The sequence below is a fragment of the Apium graveolens genome, unplaced genomic scaffold (genome assembly GCF_009905375.1).
Source record: "Apium graveolens cultivar Ventura unplaced genomic scaffold, ASM990537v1 ctg1623, whole genome shotgun sequence".
Taxonomy (NCBI): Eukaryota; Viridiplantae; Streptophyta; class Magnoliopsida; order Apiales; family Apiaceae; genus Apium; species Apium graveolens.
In genome coordinates, this window is record NW_027417332.1 from 1 (window position 1) to 9755 (window position 9755).

Below are 9755 nucleotides of genomic sequence, written 5' to 3' on the forward strand. Positions count from 1 at the left end.
GGAACCATGAATCAGTGTTAGAACTTGAGATTATATTGCTTGATTGATAGAGTTTTAAAGTATACACCTTAACTTAATCGATTACTGTTATATAGAATTTAAGAACATTACTTGCTCAAATTCATGTAATTCCCAAGGTTTGTATCCTATACATGTAGTGTTCTTGTAAAATCTTTGATTTGTATCTCATGCATGTAATATCTAAGTAAAATAACGTGCTTTATATTGATTGGAACAAATTTATTATGTAATTACAGATGAAGAATGGATCCAGTTCTAGGGAAGAATGTCAAATTTAATTTAGGTAAAAATTTAACCTAGAATGTATATACTGCATTTATTTAGGTACATTAACATAATACCAACTATACAGATAATGAAGAGAGTATATGTAGCTTTCTAGCAGAAAATGTAGAAGTCTCTGATTTTGGGCACTTTGTAAGTGTATATTTTACAACGTTAATTTATATAGTGTCAAATTTATGTTTATATTTAAATGTATTTGATATAATGGTACTTCATCAGAGAGTGTCGGAGGATTTTAAAAGTGTTTGTGGTGGAAGAATTCCAACTGACTTGAAGATATATGTAAAACACATAAATGGCGTGCTCGATATGATTCAGAAATCGGAAAATTATGTGGTCTTTCTCGCTTTATGGAGTTTATGGAATTACGATATATAATCTTATTTTATTTGATTATCATGGAGATGGGGTCTTTAATGTCAAGATATATAAGGAAGTGGCAATTGAAATAAACTACCCGATGATAGAACCAAATGAGTGGATGTTAAATAAACCGGAATGGAAAGACGAAGAATTCATGGTTGTCTATGGAAACATTCAGTTTCAGAAATCTGTTGCTATGTTAGTTTATGATGGTTTCCTAAATAAAACTGAAGCTTACCGTATTAGCGTAAATAGTGCAGACTTGCTAGGTGATGGGATTGATCTGGTAAGATTTATTTGCAATTTTTTCCATATCAGGTTGCATTCATACTTTAATACCAGTGTGCATATGCTGGATACCTGAACAAATTTTTGCATATATGACAGACAATGAGTCAGGAACAGAGAATTTCTATAAAAAATTCAAACATGGAAACTCTGTCAGTCTGAGGTTCACCACTAAGGAATGGAAATGTGAGGTGGAGAGGCTTGGAGGCCATTGCAGATTTGGGAAAGGCTGGTCTGATTTTGTATCAGACACCGGACTTGGAATTGATGATTCTATAGTGATGTACAGGATGCATAATGATATAGAAAATGTGAACAATGTGAATGTTTGCATCTATAAACAAAATGTGTATGAGAAAGATCTTGATAGAAGTAATATGATAAATTAACTACTTTAAATTCTATATTTAAATTGATTCAATTACGGATAATTCTATAATATTACAAACTTATAAATTATTTTATTTTTTGTGGGAGGAAACTTGTTTGTGCCAAAATTATTTCTGAAAATCGTCTCTAAAGATACTCTGGCATGTGGAGGTTTTTTAAGTAGTTTTTTATGTGATTTAATGGAAAAGGCTGTATATATAATAGAATATATATGTTTGTGTGTTTGTCTTGTGTTTGTGTTTTTAAGTGTAATCTGTAAACATTGCATTGTTTATTGTTTTTTCCAAGGTTGTACCAAGTTTGGTGTGGTACAATACAGTGAAAAGCTCATGAAAATAATGATAATCTCGCTTGAAGGTCATGAATCTTTCATTTCATACAACTCGACAAATGGATATTTTAACTGCCTTGGATATGTGTTAAGGATATTTTATTTGCGTGAAAGAGATACACTTTTATTTACAATGGATGATAGTGATATCATTTCAGCAAGGATATTTCAGGAAGATGGATTAGATATTGATTATTTGAAAAGGCGTATTAGAGGAAAATAGATGATTGGAAAAGATTGGTTTCTACGGGTTCATTTGGATTCAGGTGAAGATATGTTACTTATCAATGTCTTAAAATCTTTATGATTTTAAATTTATACTTATTGGACATATGTTTCTTAATTACATATTTTACAGATATGGAGATTGAACATAAATTTGATGACAGAGAAAAAGGAAAAGGTCTTTAATCGAAGAAACAGATGAGATCAATCCATTACAGGAATTTGTAGTTGGTTGTCACTAACAAAAGATGCAAATATTCCTAAAACAAATTTGAAATTGAAGCAGAAGGAGAAGATGGTATGTAATCATATCAATTCATATTAATAGAATCAAGTTCAATGGTTTTTAAATTTATAAATAATTATCTTCTGTTCCTGTAATTATTAGGTGGAGATTTCTGTATCCAAGCTTCCAAAGTTTATTGTAATTCTTAAATCCGGTAACTATGTACAAAATGTAGTGGAAAGTTTTTTATTTAATATTGTACAAATTTAACATATTAATTTTGCTATAAATAATAGATTGCTGCAAGTATGGTTTACTAATGAGTTTTTTTAATTTAACTGATTTATACCAGAGAGGATGGCTACAACATTTGCAAGCGTGATACCAAAAAAAGTTTGGTTTGGGTTACCAAATGGTCATCAATTAGATGTCAAGTATTCACAGGAAGACCACAGTTTTGTAAAGCGTACATGGTTCTTGAAAGAAGTTAGAGCTACAATTTTGATTTTCAAGCATGAGGACCTGGGACAATTTGTGGTATGTGCGCTAAATCCTGATGCAATTGAAGTAGATTATACTTCTGCAAGACTCGCTTACCGGTCGCATTTATCTTCTAGAGGTAAATGCACATTTATACAAAGTTTTTACTTATTTGTTTTGAGAGAGAATTTTATTTTCATTATTCACTATGACTAAAATTGGATAATGATAATTAATTTATAGATACAATAAGTGGAACTGATTGCAAGTTCATGGTATTTGGTATTGTCGATGAGTAGACTCTGGAGTAATAGTAAGCTTTAAATTGCCTAATCATTATTTTCCCGCACTATGATCAGTATCTCTTTTTTGTAGCAATAATAACTTCTAAACCTAGCGATACTTATGATGCTTGTGACAGACCATACCAGAAAAGTTTCACACCTCTTTTGGACAGTTAATACATGTCAAAGTACAGTTGATATTAAAAAATGGAATGATATACAATTGTCAGTACTCTGAATCTACTGGGAAGATTTCTGATCTACTGGAGCTAGTAAATGATAAAATGTTCGAGAGGAAGGATTTTATGTTGCTTACCTACAGAGGATCTGGGAAGTTTGACACTATCATTTTTTATAGTTCAAAAATTGAAAAATTACCTGTCAGATGTTCATCAAGAAATGGTAATACTTTAAGTACTGCATATCATTTAATTTGTCTGGTAATTAGGATACCGAATATTAGTCATATAATATTCTTGTTAAAATGTTAAGACTTATTGAAGCAATGCACTCATTCGCTAATAATGGAGAAGCTATTTATGAAAATATTCATCTTAATACATTTTCTTAATTATCTGCAGATGTTAATGAAGAGCTTGAAGGTTAGAACTGCGGAAATAGAACAGATTGTTGACATGAATATTAAAGAAGAGGTTGATGATGCTGCAGAAATTCCTGAAGCAGGAATACAGAAAGAAGAAGAAATATTTGATGTGGATATTGAAGGAGCAGCAGAAGATGTTGTAGAAGAGGGTGTAATTGATGAGGAAAATGATCAAGTAATGGCGATGCAGTTCACCGCAACGCTGACAACTTCAAATATAAACAACACATGTCATGGAGCGGTATTGTTACACTAATCCTTCAATTCACCTACAATATGTTCACAAATACAATATAAAGTTTACTCAAGTTGTGGCTAATTAATTGAAAAATGATATTTTTTTACAGTATATCACAACAGCTATACAGCCAAATGGTAGGAGATGGATAAATGGTGAAAATGTAACCTTGAGGAGGGGGCTTCTAACATGGAATGTTAAGGTAGTGTGTTCTACTGGATTGCCTCGATTCACTCCTGGATGGAACCAATTTACAACAGATAATGAGCTGGAAAAAGATTATACCTTGGTTTTTACTTTTCATCAAGAAGACTTAATATTCGATATAGTTATCAAATAGTGCGGTTAATCTCTATTAAATTGGAAAGTAGATGAATGTGATCCAGTACTTTGTGTCTGAAAGATGATGTATTAATCTTATGTATTTCATTGGTTTAAATTTGGATTATGCATCTAAATTTTATTGTTTTCCGTACCGTTCAAATTAAATTTCTATTGAGCTCATGCAGTAAATAAAACATTTATTCATAACTCTCGAGAAACTATAGCATTAAAATTTTATCATCGAAAAGTTTAGGGTTTCATCGAGAGTTTATTAATAACTCTCGAGAAACTATAGCGTTAAAATATTGTATCACTTTCTATAATATGATGTAATATGTTATAATTATAAAATTAGTAATCACTATTTTTTTCTCCGCTAACACAACATTTCATCCACAACTCATATAACTTAAAATTTATTCTAAAAATTATGTAAAATTCAAATATTTTCAACATATCTCATTTGATTTATTACGTAATTAAATTAAATTAGTTTTAAATTATTTAGTGATACAATAAAAAAATTATTGATTCATAGAAAGAATATTTTTTCCCGCAAACACTTAAATTTGTCCACAACTCATTTAATTTTCATTGTATTCTAAAAAATGTCAGAGTCTTGCTTATAAAAAATGCCAAAGGCTTATTTTTTTAAATTTTCTTAAATTATGTAATATATTTCTATTACAAAATTGTTAATCATTATTTTTTTTCTCCGCTAACACAACATTCCGTTCACAACTCATACAATTTTAAATTTATTCTAATAATTATGTAAAATTCAAATATTTTCAACATATCTCATTTCATTTATTACGTAATTAAATTAAATTATTTTTAAATTATTTAGTGATAAAATACAAATTTATTTATTGGTTCATAAAAAAGATATAGGTCAAAAGTAGTTAAATTTATTACTTCTATCTAGTATACAAAAGGGGTTGCATGCAGATATAGTACCGGCTGTTTCTCTCGATTCCTGCTCAAATCCCCGGCGTAGAAGGTCTATCAATCCTCAGACCAAGCTCAATCCTCAGATAATCTACACTAAGGTACTAATTCCTCAATCCTCTGTTACTGTTTCTTTAATTTGAAGTTCGGTTGTATGCTTCAATTTGTCCCAATCGGTTGTTATAGTAGTTTATCTAACTTATCTGGTCTGATCTGTATGATCATTGAGAATGTAATTCAAGTTGTATTGATCTTAATTGATGCATGTAAAGACTTAATCAGATTGGGTTATAGATAATAGTATCTGCATAATTTGAGAAGCAGAGCAAATTGATGTTTTATTTTATGAGTAGTAAACATGTAGGTATGTTCTATTTGATATATGCATTCACAATTGTAGTTTTTCCTTTTGTTTAAAATCATGGTAAGGAATTTGATATGGGACACTCTTCCTCAATTGTACATTATCTGTTATACTCGGTGCCGAATTTATCATTTTTTTAGTAGTCTCCGCATAATGTGAGAAGCAGAGAAAATTGATTTTTACTTTTAGCAGTAGTAAACATCGAGGTATATAGAATTCGATATATGAATTCACAATTGTAGATTTTTATTTTGTTTAAAGTCATGACCAAGTCATTTGATATGTGATACTCTATTGTAATTGTACGGTCCTTGTTGTTATACTCGGTGTAGAATTTTGATAATTTAGTAATGGTGAATACAATGGCTTTAGTAATAGTGAATACTTGTTCTACTCTGTTTTTTTCAGTCGTGATACCATAGACTGATTTCCAAAGTTTAGTTTGTTGCAATGGGTATAATGATTTGAATGTGTTCCTCATTCTTGCTACTTAATTGACAGTTGATTTAGTACATTTTTTCTGGAAAGTAAATATCGGAACAGTCTTGCTATTTTTTAGATGAATTAGGAGATGATAGTGTTACAGAGGCTTTGATATACAATCATTGTAATTTCATAAGAGCTATATTGCCTATTTATATTGCAGATATGAGTGGAAATACTGATTTCCGTAGTGCAGACATGCAAACCTTGAAAGATTCAGAGATGGTAAACTAAAATTCACTATCAATCCTTGTAATGTACTATAGTATATTCATCATTTTTAACTCTACATATTATGTGTGCTCTTTATCCAACTTTAAATCAGCTTAGGTACTTTAGCGAGGAAAATCCATCGTTCTTTGTAACTCTCCCACGTGATGACAGAGACCTTCGTGAAATGGTATATTTTACTACTATACTGGTAATGTGCATTCTACTATCATTTAATCTTATTGCATGCCTGAAGAGTTTAATGATATTATATGATTTAAAAGTACTAATGTGAAAACAAATTTGTCAATTTCCAGAAACTACCTGATAACTTTGTCAATAGTCTTCGAGAATCTATTCCTAGTAAAGTAATTCTTGTACTTGCTAATGGACATGAAAGCTATGTGAATTTCAAGAAGTCGGAACAGTCTCTCTGTCACATGAAAGAGTTTAACATTGATTGTCGGGGTTTGTTGGGTTCCACTTTTATTTACTCTTATAAGGGCTCTGGGAAATTCTTTGTGGATTGTTTGAAGGATGACCTCTGCGAGGTTATATACTTCAAGAATAGGACAATTTCACGCGGCACTTTCGATGATCAAGGTACTATACAAAAACTTCATAAAACTCTTGTTGGACTACTATAATAAAAATAAAGTTTCTTATGAATGATATGTTTTTTTAAATTTAATGACTGGAATAGAATGGAAGTTCCTGGTGTTTCTCAACAATCCTGTATTTCAAAATGGAGAAATTGTAAGAACACTATTTTCAGTCGAAGTCAGTTATTTTATGTTTCTGATATTTAGGTAAAAAGTAGATTACAGTATTATCGGCCATATCCACTTGTACAGAGCCTATAATTCTGTGCACTTTAGTAATTTATCCATTTATTAGTAAAATGTAAAAGCTGGTACTTTATTAATCTTTGATAGCCAATTCCTGCACATTTCTGGAGAGCATTTGGGAAGCTGCTACCACCTAAAGTCCAGTTCTACATGAGAAATGAAAGTCGATATGAAAGAACGTGTTCCAAAACTGAGAGAAAGATGTATGGTATTGAAGATCTTGTGCGAGAATATGGTTTGAGCGAGACTGAAAAAGTTTTGTTTACCTACTTTTGTGAAGGAAACTTTTTTGTTATGATATTTGATAATTCAAATGTGGAAGCAATGATGCTTGACCAAGATTCCGAAAGTTCAGGTTATACCTACTATACAAAGCATGTAATTAATTTTAAACTTACATATTCATTTTTTTTAATTTAATGTTATTTATACTACAGAGTCAGAAATAGAGATTGATGATGAAGCTGTTCAACTTCCTGTTAACCTGGAAGTTGATGTTCACAATAATGAGAACATGACTTTTACCCATGTCATGACAGCATCCAATGTGGACAACACATCTCATGGAGTGGTACGAAAATATTTTATAAAATTTTATTGAACAGTTGCTCTGTTTTTTAATACTTTGACTTGTACTTATTTTTTACATGTATATTGTAGTATATCCCGAGCTACATTGAATCACCAAATGGACAATGGATAGCTGGTGACATGGTAAATTTGAGAACTGCTGCCGGGAGTTGGTATGTCGATGTTGTCAAATCGGGGAAGATGTTTAGGTTTTCAAGTGGTTGGAATCAGTTTGTTAAAGACAATGAGATATCATTACATGAAACAGTTGTATTTCAATTGTTAGAAGAATATCAGGCTGTAGTTTTTCTGGTGACTTTCCCACACAGGCCTTGAGATGTTTTTCCCATAAAAGCAGCTTTAAGACTATGTTTTTTCGGTTCTGTTAATGTCTCAGACTACTAGACTACTATTTCTCATTCTCATCATGTTTTTCTAACATGTTAATTTACTATGGTTGTGTAACTACTTTATTGATTCGGGAACATTTTATTGGAATTACTGGGTTTAAGTTGTTATATTTTTGTAGAGTAGTTAGAAATTATTTTGTTTTATCGTATGTTTACAATTTCTGATTAACTACCAAAAAATATAGAGTCATAAGTTTAATAATTGGTTATCGAAAAGTTTAATAATATCGTATGTTTACAATTTATCGTATGTTTATCGAAAAGTTTGATTGAGTATTTGTGGAGTATAAATATTTGGTCAATCTTTTATATCTTAAGTTTAATAATTTGTAAAACGAATAGAATTAAAGAAAACTAAAAACAGGAATCTAAGTACCGGATTACATAGATAAATATATGAAGCAATCCTTAATAATGATATAAAGTATTGAAGGAAATTATTATAGAAATTCTGGAAATTGAAAGAAACTGGATCATAGTACGTAAAACTTGTCCAATCTGCAAAATTTATTTGCATCAATTTCGGAAAACAAAGTTTTGAAAGATAGAATATGATGATAACAATGTGATAATGGTCATTATTTAAAACGAAATTCATAAATGCTAAACACCAATCTAATCCAGCTTTCGTACATAACATCAAGTAAAATAATTGAGTGATAAACTGTTGTATTACTTCTCCTGCAAATTTTATCAAATTAAAAATTCTTAGAATATGACCAAAACAACATAAAAAATTATAGAACTATAGGTACTTATTAATATATTTATACCAATCAATTCATATCAAATAATAATATAACTCAGACTTACGTCAAGAACCAAAATCAATACTTTAAATAATAATAATATAATTATTATTAAATACTTTAATTGAAAATTTAGAACATTACATTGGATCTGCTTTGTTGTAATGAATTTATACCTTCTCAAAATCATTATATGCTTTTGTTGTACTTGTGCCAACAATCCTTCTTGGAGCTCGGTCCATGAGCATAACATTACATGAAAATGTATCATCTTCGGCAAAGGACCATGATACGAAACCTAAATTTATAAGGAATTATGTGATAAGTATTGAAAGTTGACTTTAATACAGAGTAAAGCATAATAAATTTTTGATATAACTCTAATTTGTTCTACCTTTTAGGGGCACCCGAAATTATGCGAGGATAATTTTACATCGAAATCTCATGTCAAGCCGCTCTACCTCTTGTTGACATTTGTTACAACTGTAAAACCACCATGCTACATCCTCATCCACCTTAAAAACTGAGAACGTGGTGTATATCCTTTTCTGTTTGAAGTGAAAAAAGTTCAGATTTAAAAATAAATCATATTCAATATGGTTGTGTCGTGCAAATTTTATAAAGGTTATAAAACCTTCAAGTCATCATATGTCAGTTTTTCATTGAGATCCTTTAATGTCATTATTTCCATAAAGGTTTGAACAAATTCAGATTTTGCCGCCTTAAGATATTTTTCTCTCTTTGACAAATATCCCTCCTTCAACCTACAAAGGTAAACATTGATGTTTATTAACTCAGCCTCCTATATCAACTGTTATTACACATGCAAACGTGCTATAATTATGTAATTATTATAATTCTTAGTTGTAGTACCTCATCCTCATATCAGTCACAGATTCATCATCTTGGTTGAGGTACAATTTTGGAGATGGCAAAGTACCAATCTGCACAGTATCTAAATCAAAGCAATATAGTTCAGGAAATTGTTGTATAGTGTCAAGGTCATTTATACTAAGTAGTTAAAGAGAACTTACTCATGAAAGTTGTAACTTTTGTACTCGTTATTATTGCAATGACTGGAGACTGGAGTTCCTTAGTATAAATGTTATTG